Source organism: Peromyscus californicus, unplaced genomic scaffold (assembly GCF_007827085.1).
Source record: "Peromyscus californicus insignis strain IS unplaced genomic scaffold, ASM782708v3 Scaffold_19__1_contigs__length_69161282, whole genome shotgun sequence".
Lineage (NCBI taxonomy): Eukaryota > Metazoa > Chordata > Mammalia > Rodentia > Cricetidae > Peromyscus > Peromyscus californicus.
This window is the reverse complement of record NW_026294491.1, coordinates 36,302,367-36,319,175: the sequence shown is the minus strand read 5'-3', so window position 1 is coordinate 36,319,175 and position 16,809 is coordinate 36,302,367. Positions and strand designations below refer to the sequence as shown.

Genomic DNA, 16,809 nt, shown 5'->3' with positions numbered 1-16,809 from the left:
AACGTTGCAGAGGAACTCTGGGTGACTGTCCAGGCAGCCAGCTGTCTGTCATTTCCAGAATTTTTGGAAGTTGCTCACAATGCTCTTCCTGTTTACTTAGGTAATATTATATACTTCTGGAGTCTTTGATGTAGTTGAAAACTAAACAGTTATAATTCTCCTTGGTTATGATAAAAGATAAAATTAAATATGAAACTTTAGACTCACAAATATAGGATAAAATATTCTTCAATTTTGTTAAATACAGACTAGATATTGTAACTGTAATTTTTGCTTTATAATGGTTTGTTATATATAATTTTACTATATTAAAGCTAAAACCTTCCTTTTTGATTAGATAGAAAAGGGGAAATGCTGGGGGATGTCTTTCTGTACACTGTGAATATATGTTGTTCTCATTGGTTAATAATAAGTTGCTTTGGCCTATGGTAAGGCAGCTAAGAGGCAGGCAGGAAATCCAAGGAGACAGGAAAGAGAAAGGCAGAGTCTGGAGAGATGCCAGCCTGCCGCCCAAGGAACAACATGCCAGCAGACCAGAAAGCCACGGAAAACGTGGCAAAACATAGATTAATAGAAATGGGTTAAGATATAAGAGCTAGCTAGCAAGACGCCTGCCACAGACCATACAGTTTATAAATAATATTAAGCCTCTGAGTGATTATTTTATAAGTGGCTGCAGGCCAGAGGGCCAAGTGGGACCATAGAAAACCTTCTGACTACAAAGATCAACAAAGAAGTGGTTTATCTGCCAGGCAGTGGTGGCGCACGCCTTTAATCTCAGCACTCGGGAGGCAGAGCCAGGCAGATCTCTGTGAGTTCGAGGCCAGTCTGGGCTACCAAGTGAGTTCCAGGAAAGGTGCAAAGCTACAGAGAAACCCTGTCTCGAGGAGAAAAAAAAAAAAAAAAAGAAGTGGTTTATCAATGTCTCTGCAGTCTTATCTACAGAAAGGTTTTCCACTCAAAGAAACTGGCCTGTTTATTCAAATAAGAATTTCTCTAAAGAGAGGAGGGCAATGGATCAGGCTACTAATAACCTAGCAGAATACTGCTAAAAAAAAAAAAAAGAAAAAAGAAAAAAATGAAAAAAGCTGTTTTCATCCTCTCTGTTCCAAGCAATGTTCTGAATTACAATATGTCCTCTTTACTCCCCTATTCATTGAGAAGCAATGCCCTGCACTGACAAGTCATCAATTATCAAGCTGGACTTGTAAATGAAAATCACCTTGTTTTCAGGTGAAACTCTTGCAGATTGGGTTTTCCAAGCTAATTCCACAGTGTGTGATAATTTCGGATAAAGTGAGAAACAGTTTCTAAAACTTAATACACAAACTAATATAGCCTACAACTTCTCTGTATCCTGCAACTTGAACACAGAGAAGCTATCAATAACAGTGTCAAAAAATTAAATTCAAAAACGGGTAAGGGATGAACTCATGAATGTAAAATACCCTTATTCCCAGCACTTGGGGTATGTCTGTAATAAACTTTAGTTATTTATTACAGTATTCTACCCTGCCAGTTCAAAGTGAAAAATCAAATTAGAACATACTTAGAAACCCTCTGAAAACTATAGAGTACTACTCATGATAAAACAAGCAGCCAACCTCTACAAAACAATGGAAAGAACTTAGTATTGACAGACCTATGCTCAAAGCCCAGTTCAAGAACTGCTGCTTAGTTATGACACAGGGTGAACACAGGAGCACCAAGTCTGACATCTCTTCACCTACAAACCAGAAACGTTGAGACTGACTAGTGCTCAGAAAATTCCCTTATGGGGCCACATATGCACATAAGGTAGAGATGTAACCAGAGTTAAAGAGAGCTGGAGGTAAACTTAAACCTCCTTTAGCAGTCCTCTTTCTTAAGTTTTGGATTTAGGGTCTGAATAGTTTCCTCAAAGATTTTAAAACAACAACTCGGATAAATTGGACTGATTTAAACTAATCAACTAAAATAAGTCTAAGACTTCTCAGTTCTTGCTTCTTGTTTCTGGGACTCTACAGAAGAAGCCAGAAAGGCCTCAACCCCTGAAAGGTTCTACAAACTGACACCGTAAGGAAATATTCAGGTAAAAAAGACCGGCCAAATTAGTGATTATCAAATACATTTATACCCAGTCCCATGTCAACATGCAGCAACAGCTAGCCAGGTGTTGCAAACAGAAGGAAATGGTGGAGTAGCTGGGATTTGAGATGTTTACAGTAGAAGGCTTGCTGACTTACCCTGTTCTAGACAAAATCTCACTAGAGCCTACTTGCTGCATCTGATTGTCACAGAATTACTTAAGCACATGTCCCTCTTGCTGGGTACACCACAAACAGCTCATTCTGGACTTCAATGTGCATGGTAAGAGGCTGCTCACACTCCATCAAAAGGTTCATTTTGCTTGCTTCCCACGGTTACTGCTAAGTTTTATTTATTTTTGCTTATTTTTTTGTTTTTCTGACACAAGGTATATATAGCCCCGGATGGCTTGAAACTCACAGCTATCCTCATGACTCAGCCTAAGTCCTGGCATTAGTCACCACATTTGATTCTTAATTTTAGTATTTACCAAAGAAATGATCTTCATCAAGAACAATAATTTTCATGCAAAAGTGGTATTTCACCTATTTATTAAAAAAGATTTACAGCCGGGCGGTGGTGGCGCACGCCTTTAATCCCAGCACTTGGGAGGCAGAGCCAGGTGGATCTCTGTGAGTTCGAGGCCAGCCTGGGCTACCAAGTGAGTCCCAGGAAAGGCGCAAAGCTACACAGAGAAACCCTGTCTCAAAAAACCAAAAAAAAAAAAAAAAAAAAAAGATTTACTAACACCATTATAATAGTTCACACACTGGCAAAACTCTCCCAAATACATATGTATCACTAATTAATCTGATGTTACATTATTTGTAACTCTAAATATGCAGACTATTAATGAAACTGAATCTTGATGGTGCCCATCTGTAATTTCAACACTCGGATGGCCGAGGCTGAAGGAGGATAGCTAGTCTGGGTTAACTAGTAATGGTAATGGTAGTGGGGTGAGGAGAGAAAGGAAGAAAAGGCAAGCAAGCCAGATATGGTAAATCATACCTGTAATCACAACACTCAGGAAGCTAGGGCAGGAGAATTGTGAGTTCAAGCCAACTGAGGCTAGCTTGTTCTCAAACCAACCAACCACCAAAATAAATGCAACCGTCTTTGAGTGACTTTTAATAAATCTCATTACTATAGTCATATCCAGATGTAAAGTGCTACCTTACCTTTACTTAATGGTCATAAGTATTTTTTGACTAAAACAAATATACAATGAATTAATGAATGTGCACATTTAAGTAATATGACATACTTCGTAATGTAACACAAATACAAAGAAAATCGCCTATGGCCACCCCACTTGTAGGAAAGGCTAAAATCAGTTTGGTTTGGGCTCACTCCCATCTCTCTACTCAATACCTTTCTTTTTCCTTACTTTAGCCATCAGTGTGGTACTTAAGCATTTACTTATAACTGAGGACCTCCTTAATGGCTTCAGGGACAATGGAACCCAGGTACATCTGCATTTAAAAGGACTTCTCCATAAGCAGTCAATGGAAAAAGGACAGCCTTTTAAATGGAATAGTGCTAGTGAAACTGGAATATCACATTTGAAAGAAGGTGGACCCTCAAATTATACTATATAAAAATTCAAAAGAGATTTAAAAATGGACTTAAACATAAGAGCAAAATGTTGAAACTCTAGAAAGAAAAATAGGCAAACATTTGACAGCAGATTTGGCAATGACTTCTTGAATACAATATGAAGAGCAAAGCAACAAAAAAGTAGATAAACTAGACAATATTCAGATTTAATACTATGAAAGCAGAAGGGAAACTATGACAGAAGATCAACTAGAGAAAAGGAGGAGGAGCTGGGAAATGATATGAACAAATGATATATATCATGAAATGAATAAATGATATACATTTGAAAATTCCATAATAAAATTATCATTTTGTATGCTAACTAAAAATCTTAACTAATTTTTTTTTTAGGGGGGAAAGGTAAAAACTGGGGCTGAAGAGATGGCTCAGCACTTAAAAATCCTTGAACAGGACCCGGGTTCAGTTCCCAGCATCTACATGGCAACTTAGAACCATCTGTAACTCCAGTTTCAGGGGATCCAACAATCTCTTCTGGCCTCCTCCACAGGCACCAGGCACACACATTGTACACATACATACATGTAGCCAAATCTCATACACATAAATTTTTTTACATTAAAACTGTGCTTCAAAGGACACAGTAGTAAAAAAACAACCTACAAAATAAGAGAATATCTGAAATCATATATTCAATAAGAGATTAAGATATAGACTATTTAAAACTAATTTATCATTAATGACAAAAATAATCTAATTAAAAATAGGTGCAAGATTTGATGTACAGATGGCCAATAAGTACATGAACACATGTTCACATTTACCAATCATACAAACCCCAAGGAGATGCCTCCTCACACTCAAACAGATGGCTACCAGAGAAGGTACATGGGGGAGTCTGAGGATTGAATCCAGAGCCTGTGAACCCCAGGCAAGTGCTCTATCACTTAGCTACATTCTCAACCCTTGGTTTTTTGAGTCAGAGTCTATATAGTCCAGATAGGCAAGAACTCCTAATCCTCTTGCTTTCATCTCCCAAGAAAGAAAATAAATGTTGAAATGGGAAGGCATTGGAACCTCTTGAGCACTCTAGGCGAGAATGTAAAATGAGGTTTCTGCTGTGGGAAAGAGACTGGCAGGAATTCAAAGCATTACAGCAGAATGATATTATCTCTATGTGCACTTCTGAGTAGGGTAACAGATTTTCCTATACACTCATTATTACAGCAGCAGCATGCACAATAGCTAAAAGGTGGAAACCACCCTAAAGTACATTGGTCTAAAATGACATAAACAAAAAGTGGCATACACCCATAGGAAATATTATTTAGACTCAAATTTAACACATGATACAACATAGTCATAAAAATATTATGCTAAGCAAAAGCAACCATTTGTAAAATTAATGAAAATAGTATATTTTTTAAAAAGCAAAGCAAAAAAGCTAGAGGGAAAAAAAGATAATTACTCTTATCACCCTACTTTCAGAGACTGAAAGTAGAATGATGTGTTTTGGAGATGGGTGACCTAAGGAAGCATCTTAGGTCAAAATGAAAGCGAACTAGAGATGAATGGTGGTGATGGCTGTTGCACACTGTACTAATGTTGCTGAACTTCACCAACAATGGATTTCACTTCATCTGACAATGGCTGGAACTGAAGAGATGGCTAAGCAGTCAAGAACATTAGCTGTTCTTTCAGAGGGCTGTGGTGGGCTCCACTGCCAGCACCCACATGGTGGATTACAACAATCTTTAACTCTAATCCCATGGGTATCCTATGCTCTCTTCTGGCCTCTGAGTTACCAGGCACAAATGTAGTGCAGAGACATACAGGCAAGCAAAACATTACTCATCAATTTTTTAAAATTTAAAAAAAAAAAGAATCATCAGAAGTGTTTGGTTTTTTTAAGTATTTTACCATAATTTTAAAAACTTTTTTAAGGCAGGAAGTTAGAAGCATATCACAGGATCAGAGACTGGCAAATAGGAGGGTGAGGAGCACAAAGCTGGGCAAAGAGTCAACCTCTCCAAGAAGTCTGTGCAATAGTGCCTATGACTTTTTTCTTGGAACCAGGGGCAGTGGGAAACCAAACACAAAGGCAATTTACAAAGACCATGTACCTCCCTCAGGAGTGGCTAAATAAAAGGAGTACAAACCCACAGGCCTAAAAGAGTTTTGAGAGTGCCCGTATCAATGTACTCCTATTTTGCCCATAGAGAGTGGAGGTTTTAACACCAGATCAACAACCTTCTGTGATTCATTTAAATACAAAGGTACAGCTGCTTTTTCAGATTTTGTTTTGACTCAACCATTCAGACCATCAGTGTCTCAGGGTGATGGTTCTCAAATTTCTAAATTTTAAGAGCAGTACAGACATTCATCAATTCCATACCTCATGAAGCATAGCAGAACCAACCATCTATGAATGTTAGGTTTTTTTAATTTGAAGGGATACACATCAAGTTATTTAAAGTGAAAATGAAAGCTATACACCCAAGTAAAAAGCCCTACTAACTATTTCCATAAAACCACAAATAGTAGCTTTCATTTCTAGACCTGTCTTTAGGAATACTAAACCAAGACAGCATGCATTCTAAGATGAGTGTTATGTGTAAGATACCCTTTAGAAAAATGTTAAGTAGTACAATGCTGGGATGTTTTAGTCAAGTTTTATACTAACTACCTCCTCCATTCTTGAATTATGGATTTTCTTTCCCCTACCTTTAGTTTTCTGTGATTTTTCCCCCTACTGAAATAAAGCAATTCTTATACTAGACAATATACCTTTTTTTTTTAGGTTTTAGGTCAAGGTCTCCTAACCTACCCCAGCCTCCCAAGCAGCTGGGACTGAAGACAAGTGCCACCAACCCAGCTAAGGCACTATCTTGATCAACAGCAGACAAGCACGGAGCTCTGAGGACTTTATTAATAAAAGTGGCTACAAGTACTCTCCAAACCAAAACTAAAGCAAGAGAATGGGATTTGGGCTTTGCTCATATCCTCTTATCCTTTTCTGAAAATGAGCCTGATCTATCCTTTCTTGGGATTATTGTTAGACTCCTCCCATTACTGACTGTTGTTCATTCAGTGCACTGTCATGTTGACCAAATATTCAGTTTTACTATGTATTCCTTGTTAAAAAACACTTTTCCCCTTGTTTAATGTGTATTAAAGCATATTTTGTGAAAAAAAAAGAAGAAAAGAAAAAGAAAAAAGTAGCAGGGAGGAGCACAGCAAATTACCCATGTTTCTACCTTATAAAAAATTAACTTTACTAAAACTTGATAGTTTCTTCCTTTCAGTGTTCCTTAAATTATTAGCATTTAGGTTCTTTCCATTTACACCAACTAGTAGTAGTATCTTATTTCTATACCTTTTACTAAGGATTCTGTATCTACAACTAATCTTTACAGTACATCTACAGAATAGACAGGCCAAGAACTACTGCCTTCCAGTCTAGAGAAGCTAGACTACTGATGAAGTTGAACTGTTTGTGATACAAAAATCACTTTTGATTTTAGAAACAGGATCTCACTGACCTGGAAACTTGCCGTGTAGACCAAGCTGCCCTAAAATTCAGAGATCCACCTACCTCTGCTTCCTGAATGTTGGATTAAAGGAGTGTGATATCATGCTCAGTTATACTTATTTTCAAAGGAGAAACTAACAATGATTATTAACATGAATTTCTATAGAGGACCACTTCTATTGCATTAAGCTAGTTTAGTACAACACAACAGAAACATACTTAGGGAGCAGTGAGATGGTTTAGTAAGTAAACATGCCAAGTCTCAATAACTGAGTCCCATCCCCCTTTGGGGGTCCAACGACCCTTTCACAGGGGTCACCTAAGACCATCAGAAAACACAGATATTTACATTACGACTCACAACAGCAGCAACATTAGTTATGAAGTAGCAATGAAAATAATTTAATAGGTGGAGATCACTACAACATAGAACTATATTAAAGGGCTGCAGCATTGGAAGGTTGAGAACCACTGCTGTAGAGGGAGAGAACTGACTTCCACGGGTTGTTTCCTAACCTCCATACACCCACCACTAGCCACACACACAAATTAAGTATAACTTTTTTTTTTAAAGGAAAGAAAGAACAGATGCTTTTCCATCAGAAAATTTAGTACATATCTGTGGTGGACACATTAGTAGCTGCATTTTTAATAGAATTAAAAAAGAAAACAGGCCCTAAATATGAGGTCTACCTAGACTAACTCTAACTAGTCCATATGTATGAAAAGTAGAAACACAAAGACAGGACCAAGTTGGTCCTGAGTCACTGACCTTAAAAAAATCAGTCAGCTAAATCTTAGTTCTTTAATATGGACAGAGTTGACCTGACCAATTCTACAGTCTTTTGCAGTGGATTGTTTTTTCTTTTCTTTTTCTTTTCTTTTTTTTTTTTTTTTTTTTTTTTTTTGGTTTTTCAAGACAGGGTTTCTCTGTGTAGTTTTGCACTTTTCCTGGAACCCACTCTGTAGCCCAGGCTGGCCTTGAACTCAGAGATCCACCTGCCTCTGCCTCCCGAGTGCTGGGATTAAAGGCGTGCACCACCACCACCTAGTTTGCAGGTAGAAGGAAGCAGGGAAAGAGAAGAAGCAATGACATTAGAAAGAAAAACTCATAAAACTACAAAAAAAATTTGCAGAGATGCTTAAGGCAACATTCTAGAATTAACTGAGATGGACACATGGCCAGATGTAGATGAACTGAGACAGCTAAGGAATCTAACAGAAGGCCTTAACTACCAACCTAAGAAGCTTAAATTTTACTTTATTTTAGGGAAACAGCACAGAATAAGGACAGAAATCTTCATCTTGTGCATTCCACCTGTACATTTTACTATCTCTAAAACTCACAAGGTAAATGAACACCAATGATAGGCAACTAAAAATAAATCCCGTGGAAAGCCGGGCGGTGGTGGCGCACGCCTTTAATCCCAGCACTTGGGAGGCAGAGCCAGGTGGATCTCTGTGAGTTCGAGGCCAGCCTGGGCTACCAAGTGAGTTCCAGGAAAGGCGCAAAGCTACACAGGGAAACTCTGTCTCAAAAAAACCAAAAAAAAAAAAAAAATCCCGTGGAAAAACTGAAGTTTAAAAATACGATCTAACTTGGTGTTGGGGAGATGGCTTAGTAGCAAAGTGATTGTCCTTCAAGCATGACATCCTGAGTTGGGATCACCAGCACCCACATAAAGCATGGTAGCATGCCCCTTTAATCCCAGAACTGTGAAGTGAATCCCTGGAGCTCACTGGGTGTCTGGCCAGCCTAGCCTAGCTGAATGGATGAGCTAGCTACAGGTTCAGTGAAATTGCCTCTCTCAAAAATTAAGGTAGTGAGCAATTGAGGACACCAAACATTGACCTCTAGCCTTCACATGTACACACCCACACACATATATACTTACCTACACACAATATATATTATATATATATACACACATATATAAATACTTTCCTATCTGTTCCATTTTCTGCAAGTCTCTTTGCTCACTAATCTTTAGATTCAATGTAACTGCAAATGAACATAAAAAGAAAAATTAAGTTGCCAAAACTTCTGGACTCTTCCCTTGCCTACATGCTGAGTAGTTCTAATATATAGAAAGAAAAGCACTGCCTTTAAAGATGAGATGCTATATTCTTCAAGATACTCAAAGTGTAATTTAAGTTTAGTACACTACACTTGTTTTGGAGTTTGTTTGGTTTTGAGACTGGCTCTCACGTAGCCCAGACTGGCCTTATATTCACTAGGTAGCTGAGAATGACTTTTGATCATTACCCTCCTGCCTCTACCTCCCAAGTGCTGAGATTATAAGGTATCTACCACAACAGCCACAGTATACTGAACCTTAGCTAACAGATTCTGAGAAAGTTAATTTCAAGAGAATTTAATATGATCTTTAGATGACAATTAGAAATAAGACTTTCTATTAAGCATAAAGGATATGCAGAAGAATATTAGCCTCCACTATCACAAATTCAAAGTGTCAGTACTCCCTCTTAAGTACTAAAAGCCCAAATGACAATCTTTAAAACATTTTACAAGTTTAATTAGTAGATTAACATGTCCATCTCAAGTACAAAAAAAAAAACAACCTCACTTTTTCACTCAGTAGCAGGAAATTACCTAGATCAAAAAATGTGATTTAGCCGGGCGGTGGTGGCGCACGCCTTTAATCCCAGCACTCGGGAGGCAGAGCCAGGCGGATCTCTGTGAGTTCGAGGCCAGCCTGGGCTACCAAGTGAGTCCCAGGAAAGGCACAAAGCTACACAGAGAAACCCTGTCTCGAAAAACCAAAAAAAAAAAAAAAAAAAAAAAATGTGATTTAAAGAAATTCCAAATACCAAAATTTTCAGACAATTGAGGGTTTTTTTAATCAGAAAGTATCTATAAACCCAACTTACAACAGAAATGATGCAAATAAAATGTTTGACTAAAACGAACCTCATCCCAGGTTTTAGATTCTATTGCATCAATAGAAATGTTATAATCCTCAACAGAAGGCAATCCTTTTAGATTATATGAGGCAGGGGAAAAGCAATTTCCTCTGAAACGAAACACTCCCTTTTGGAGAGAGGAGAGGAGGCCCTTGAAACTCAGGAAGTAAAGCTGAAACTTTAAGTTTCATAGGACCTTTCCCCAAGGTTGCACAAGTAAACAATTTACTAGGATATAGCGCAGTGGAAGAGCAGTTGCCTGCTGGTCTGGTTCATAGTTCAATTCCTAGCACCACAGAGAGATCCTGAGCCCAAAGAATCAAAATCAAAATCTCAGTTACATAATTCAGTCTAGCGCCTAAAAGATAAAAATGGAATTAAGCCCATTCTTAGTAATCTCAGATGTTAAGAATGATGGAATTTAGAGACTATACAACCACTGTTTTATGATTAAACCTTCAAGAAGTTCCTCTCACACCTTGAGTGTGATCAAGAAAGATTAAGTCAGAAAGCAACGTTCTGGCTTACTTTCTAACATCACAGACCTTTTTGGTCCACCCCTGCTTACATGGAAAGCCATGGGCTAGATGCTCAGATGGTGAACTTCAGTTCAACACCAGAACCCACATTTAAAATAACAACAATAATAACAAAACCTGGTTTGGTGGCACCCACTTGGTTGGGGAGGAAACAGAGGGCTCCATGTCCTCCCTTGCCAGCCAGCCTAGCCTATTTGTCCAATTCCAAGGCAATGTAAAACCCTGTTTTATAAAAACGGTGGGTGGATGGTACCTGAAGAACAGCACTCAAGGTTGTCCTCTGGCGTCTACATATGCAAGCACACATACAGAGTCATGGGGCCAAACTGGCCATGAGCCAGGAAGACAGCTCAGTGGACCATGGTTCTCCCTGCCAAGCATGATGAAATGAGTTCAACACCTGGAACCTCCACAGGAAAAATTTGACTCCTACCAGCTGTCCTCTGACCTCCACACATACAGGCCCACATATCAAGAGGGAGGGAGGGAGACAGCTCAGTGGAGTCAAGCACTTGCCATCAAGCATGAGGACCAACTCCCCACAAATTGTCCTCTGACTTCCTTATATGTACACTCACACATATAGACACTTGCACACAAAATAAATGAATGTAATTTAAAAAAATAAATAAAAGGTTTCTTAAATCATCTCTACCTGGTCAGATAAGCAAGCACAAAATTTAAGAGCATTATATGTCAAAACTTTTTACTTCCTAGTGCCAATTTTCTAACAGTACAATTCTTAGAACAACGTAACTTTAAAAGTCACAAGATCATCACCCATATAACTGCTGTGACATTTAAATGCTCACACTCTCTTGAGAAGTCCAGACTCACTTCTGTCTTAGGTTTCCCAAGCTCGCTTGCATGCCTGCTCATCCTCCCTCTACCTCTCCTTCATGCCTATTATGCTTGTATTTTCCTTCCCTTAATGTCCGTGTTTAAATCTGTATTAAACTCTTTATAAACTACAGTTCTGAGGGCTGGAGAGAGGCCCCATGGGTAAAAACTTGCTATGCAATCATGAGGTTTGCAGTCCAAATCCTAGCATCCTGTAGACACCTGTAACTACAGCTTCAAGGGATCAGACACCCTCTTCTTAGGCAGAAATAATGAAGGAAAACAAAAAAACAACTGCCAGTAATTAGGAGGAACATAAGCTTACAAAACAGATGACAAAAAATGCAAACCTTTGTCCTTTTTAAATGTAGCTCACAAAAGAGTTAGGACCCTGGGTCATCAATCAGGTGGAAATAGGTAAATCCTGGTTCCTTTTGTACCATGTGACCCAGCCAAGCAATATCATTTTTACAAATCTGTTTCTTTATAAATGTGCCTACTTTATATGGTACTTTTGAATATTAAATGAGAAACCACTAAGCAAAGGGCCCTGGAACACAGTCCATACTTAATAATTTACCTATGATTATTACATTTTGGAACAAATGTTAAACAATCAGTATTTCATATTCTTTTTTAAGTTTCAGGCACAAAGCTTAGAATCCTATGACTTAAAAGTTGAGACTGAGATATAAAACAAACTACAAAAAGCCAGTTTGCCAAAGACAAATGCTAAGTAAAAATAACGTGTTATGCAAGTGTAACTGTCATAGGCAGACTCTTAAGTTTATAAGAATAACTCGAGATGCATTAGCTCAAATTATCTACTCTTACAAAGTCATGGACTCATTTATTTCTCTAAACACTAAAAGAAAAAACAACACATAAAAACAGAAGTCAAAGGCAGGCATGTAGACTGATGCTAGATTGCTTTAAGCTGCAATTTACAAGAACCAAAATACAACATGTAGGGAAAACTTGTGAAAGATGGCAGAAAACCATCACATGAAAGATGATTCTAAAACACCTCTCCTCCTTAAACACTACAAAAATCAGACTTCCATGAGGTCTTCCAGGATTTTCCTGTCAGAAGACAAGAAGCCTCTAACAAGTTCTTTCATCACCACAATCATAATTCCAGTAGAACCTCAAAGCAAAACCGATGAAAGCCACTCTAGTGGGTGGCTGTTGGGATAATAACTCTTAGCCATCTTCTTTAGATAGGAAAATAAAAAACCTTACATACACATTAAGACTAAATAGAGGCCACCCATTCTCAGCAGTTTATTTTTTTATCTTATTCTAGACATATAGAGAAACTTTGAAAAGTCAAATAAATTTTGGCAGCCAACACAATTTCATTCAAAAAATATATAAACAAATTCAATTTTATCTCATGACAACAATAAAAAAAGATTGTCAGTATGTGAAGTAAAACTTTTAAAGGTTTTTTTGTTCTTTTTTTTTAGAGGTTGGGGAGAAGGCTCACTGAAGTCTGCAAGCATAAGGACCTGAGTTCAGATCCTCAGCCACATAAAATCTGGTGCAGTGTGCGCATTTCTTTCTAACTCCAGAGCTTTGAGATCCTAAGAGAAAGCTCCTAGGAGCCAGCCAGTCTAGTCAAAATGGCAGCAAGCAAACTCCGGGTTCAGTGAGAGATTTTGACTCAAAAGCTAAGGTAGAAAGCGACCGGAAGATACTGGACACAGAACTCTGGTGTCCACACAAAGTATAGAAAACTTGGACCTATGTACTTTACATATATTAACTCAATTACTCACTGTAATACTATAAGGTAGGTGATACTATAGTCATCATATACAGATGAATAAAATGAGGCACCAGAAGTCATTAACCTGTTCAGGGTCATGCAATCAGTAAGTGGTAGCAGGCAGGATCTTGACTGAAGTTGTCAAATGTTCAAATCAACTACAGCATTCATTTATTTAACAGCTTTTACTAAGAGCTTATTAGGTACCAGGCAGTTTTAAGTACTGGGGATAAAATTATGAATAAATCTAGCAAAATCTCTAGCCTGTAGTTAGGAAGAGTAAGTCAACAAGTCTAATGGAAAAAATTACAAGTGAAAAAATGCATCTGATAATATAATACAATGGAGAAAAAGAACAAAAATCAAAAATAAAATTTAAATTTAAAAGCAAACAAAATAGTCAAACAAAAGGAAGAGAGAGGCTTGCTTCTATTTTAGGGACCAGGAGAAGGCTCTCTGAAGCAAACGACAGCAATGGAAGACACAAACAACTGGCATCACCCAGAAGAGGTGTCCAGTGTTAACTGCCTGGGCAGCATCCTGAGACCAAGCAGTGAAGTCATGGGGTAAGGCTAAGTTGGCAGCTGCCAAATCATTCAGTGCCCTGATGGTGGGGATAAAAGGTTTAGAATCAATTCTGTATGTAACCCAGAGCTTTTGGAGGATTGTAAGCAAGAAAGATCAATTCAAGTTCTTTTTCAAAAGATCACTCTGATCATTATGTGAGGAACAGCAAGTAAGGAGACCAGTGAAGGAACCAATCCCACAATTCAAAGGTAACACTAAAACTTAAGGTTTGAATTTGTGTGTTGTTTACAAGTAGATGAGACACTAAAAGAACATGCAACTTATCTCTAAAGACTTGAATTATCATACTCACATTGTGTTCAAAGAAAATTAAATTCGTAAAATAGCCATTAATATTCACGGTAATGTTTCAGTTGGTGCCGTTATTACAAGAAAGAAAAGCACACAGTAGGTCTTTTTTTCATTTTTCAATATTCTGTTTAACCTGCCCTATGATTTATTTTGGTTTTTGTTTGAGAAGGGGTCTCACTATGCAGGCCCTAACTTGTCTGGACCTCACTATGTAGACCAGGCTGGCCTCAAACTCTCAGAGATCCATCTGCCTCTGCCTTCCTAGCGCTGGGATTGAAGGTGTGCGCCACCAAGCCCAGCTTATGCTGTGATTTACAATCCCTTACATTCCAACAAAGCAAAACGAACCATACCAACCTTCAGAATCTGTTCACTGTAGACAACAGGTACCTAAGGTCTCCTGTGGTTAGTTTCCTTCTCATGCTCTATCTCTAGCACACCAGGCCCTAGTTAGTACCCTGCTACAAGAGTATACCACAGAAAACACCGAGTACACACAGACTCATAGTCTCATTAATTCATTAGTCGGCTACCCCACCTAAAAAATGTCTTCAAACTAAGAATGAGAAGCTTGTCCAAGGTCATACAACTGGCAGAGACAAAAATTCAAACCCTATCTAAACGCTTTGCTCTTTCCACTTCAGAAGCCATTCAAGACTGTATGCATGGCTTAAGTATAGGTAATACATAGTCATTGTAACTTATTAACAGTGACTGGTTGTGGAGAGTTTTTTTTTATGTTCTTATTTAGAATCTTAGTTTTCAATTGGAGTTAAGGAAATGGAAGTATACATTTAAGGATATTAACTTTGAAAATTTTTATTTTTCTACCTGAGATGATATAGAAATTAATCCTAAAAGTGATTGCCATATTTTAAAAAGTGAACAAATAATCTTAAAAGTGATCCCCACATTTTAAAAAGTAAACAAATAAGCATTATTTACCATAAAAAGGAGTAAAGTTTCATGACAAGATACAGGAATTGGTACAGACTGACCTCAAAGGACCTAAAAGACACAAACAAGAAATCACAGTAATTCAAGAAAAATGGCAAATAACTAGCCTAAGCAGTCAACGAAGTGCATTTTTGTAGACTGTCGTGCTGGACGGAGAGCTTAAGGGAAGCTTCCAAGTGTCCAGCCCAGGTAATACTGGAAGGGAGAAAGGGTATTCTAGCAGCATTTGCCTGGGCAAAGCGCTGCCAACGTGGGAAAGCAGAGACTCCTACGTTTGAAAGCCCATCGAAGGTAACATTTGGCCGAGCTAATGTGCATTCCACAGGAACAGGGTTACAGTATGTCTTATTCTACCTAAAGGAGGAACGGACATGCTCGGAGGACTAGAGAAGCCAGAGAGACCAAACAGATCATTTGAGTTGTTAGGTAGCCCTTAATAGTACAAATCCATCTTATGTGTTTCTTTCTATCTATACACCACTATCCACTTTATACGTGGCCCGAGAAGAACTGGGAGTAAAATTCTAATTAGCCGTATCACCGGTAAACAATTAAGGAACGCTACAGGAAGGTCGGAGCTTTCCAAACGTAGGACAGGAAAGGAAGAGCCTCCAAACACAGACAAGTGGCCCTCTCCATCTGCACCTCGACTGTTAGTTTAACTGCACAAACAAGTGTGAAGGGAGCACCTGCAAAGACACTTGGGGACAGGTGTCCTGAATATGACGGGGACAGATTAAATAACAAGGGGGGGAAAAAGGAGTCGGGAAACCACTGCCTCCGGATGCTGACTCCGGGATGCCTGAGAGCGAGGGAGAAGCCGGTGCACCGGGGCCGAGCGGTGGGCCGAGGCCGGAGGACCGCGGCCCCGGACGCCCGCCCGCCCGCCGGTGCCCGGTTCTGCAGACGCTGCTGGAGCGAACCCTCGAACGCGCGAGTCAATGAATGGCCGGCGAGGCGCCGGCGCCGCCGCCAAAAGAGTGAGTTGGCGGCGGCGGGACTCAGAAGCAGGGCCGTGGCGGGCGCCCGGGGTCGGCGGGGCGACGGAGCGCGGGGGAGGCAGCGCCGGGGTGGCCGCGCCATGGCGGCGAGGGAACGGGAGGGTCACGCGTTACATAACCCACCCGGCGGCCTGAGACGCGAGGGCGGCGCGGCGGGCAGGCAAAAGGCCTCGGAGCAGCGCCGCGGGCTCCCGGCCTCAGCCCCGGCGGCGCCTCAGGCCGCGCAGGCGGCAGCGCCTCGGCGCCCCTCCCCCCGCCCGCCGGCCCGGGGAAGGGAGAGGAGAGGAGAGGAGAGGAGAGGAGAGGAGGGGGGGGGTCGCTCACCTTCCGCGCCGCCCCAGGCCACCATGCCCGGGCCCAGCCGCTTCCACGGGCCTCCGCCGATACACGCTACCCTCGCCGCGGCCGGGAGGGAACGCCGGGGAAGGCAGCCGGTCAGCCGGCCGCCGCGCCGTGCCGCACCGCGCACCGCACCGCGCACCGCGCCGCGGCCCACGCTCCCTCCGTCACGGAACCCGCCTCGCGCCTGGCCTCGGCGGCGGCGGCGGCGGCTCCCCCCGCCCCTCCCCCTCCGCCCCGCTCGCGCGCGCCCGGCTCTGCGTGTCCGTCCTCTCCTTCCCCGCCCCCCCCCCACTTCCTAGTAGTCCCCCTCCCTTCCCTCCCACCTCCCGTCCCTGCGGCGGCTCGCTGGCCCGCCCGGGATCGGCTCGCTCGCTCGCTCGCTCTCTCGCGCACTCG

At 40.6% G+C, this 16,809-nt stretch overlaps 1 protein-coding gene across 3 annotated transcripts in view; it reads right to left on the bottom strand.

Annotated features, from left to right (window-relative positions):
- Rev1 (REV1 DNA directed polymerase) overlaps positions 1-16,598 on the bottom strand; it is an 81,676-nt gene extending 65,078 nt beyond the window's left edge. For 2 of the 3 annotated variants that reach the window (XM_052745094.1, XM_052745096.1), the window contains exons 1-2: positions 16,396-16,598; positions 15,059-15,121 (exon numbers count right to left, since the gene is read on the bottom strand). The gene's annotated coding sequence lies outside the window, so the exon portion shown is untranslated. The remainder of the gene's footprint in view (positions 1-15,058; positions 15,122-16,395) is intronic. The other variant, XM_052745095.1, reaches the window with a different exon arrangement.
- Positions 16,599-16,809: the final 211 nt, after the last annotated feature.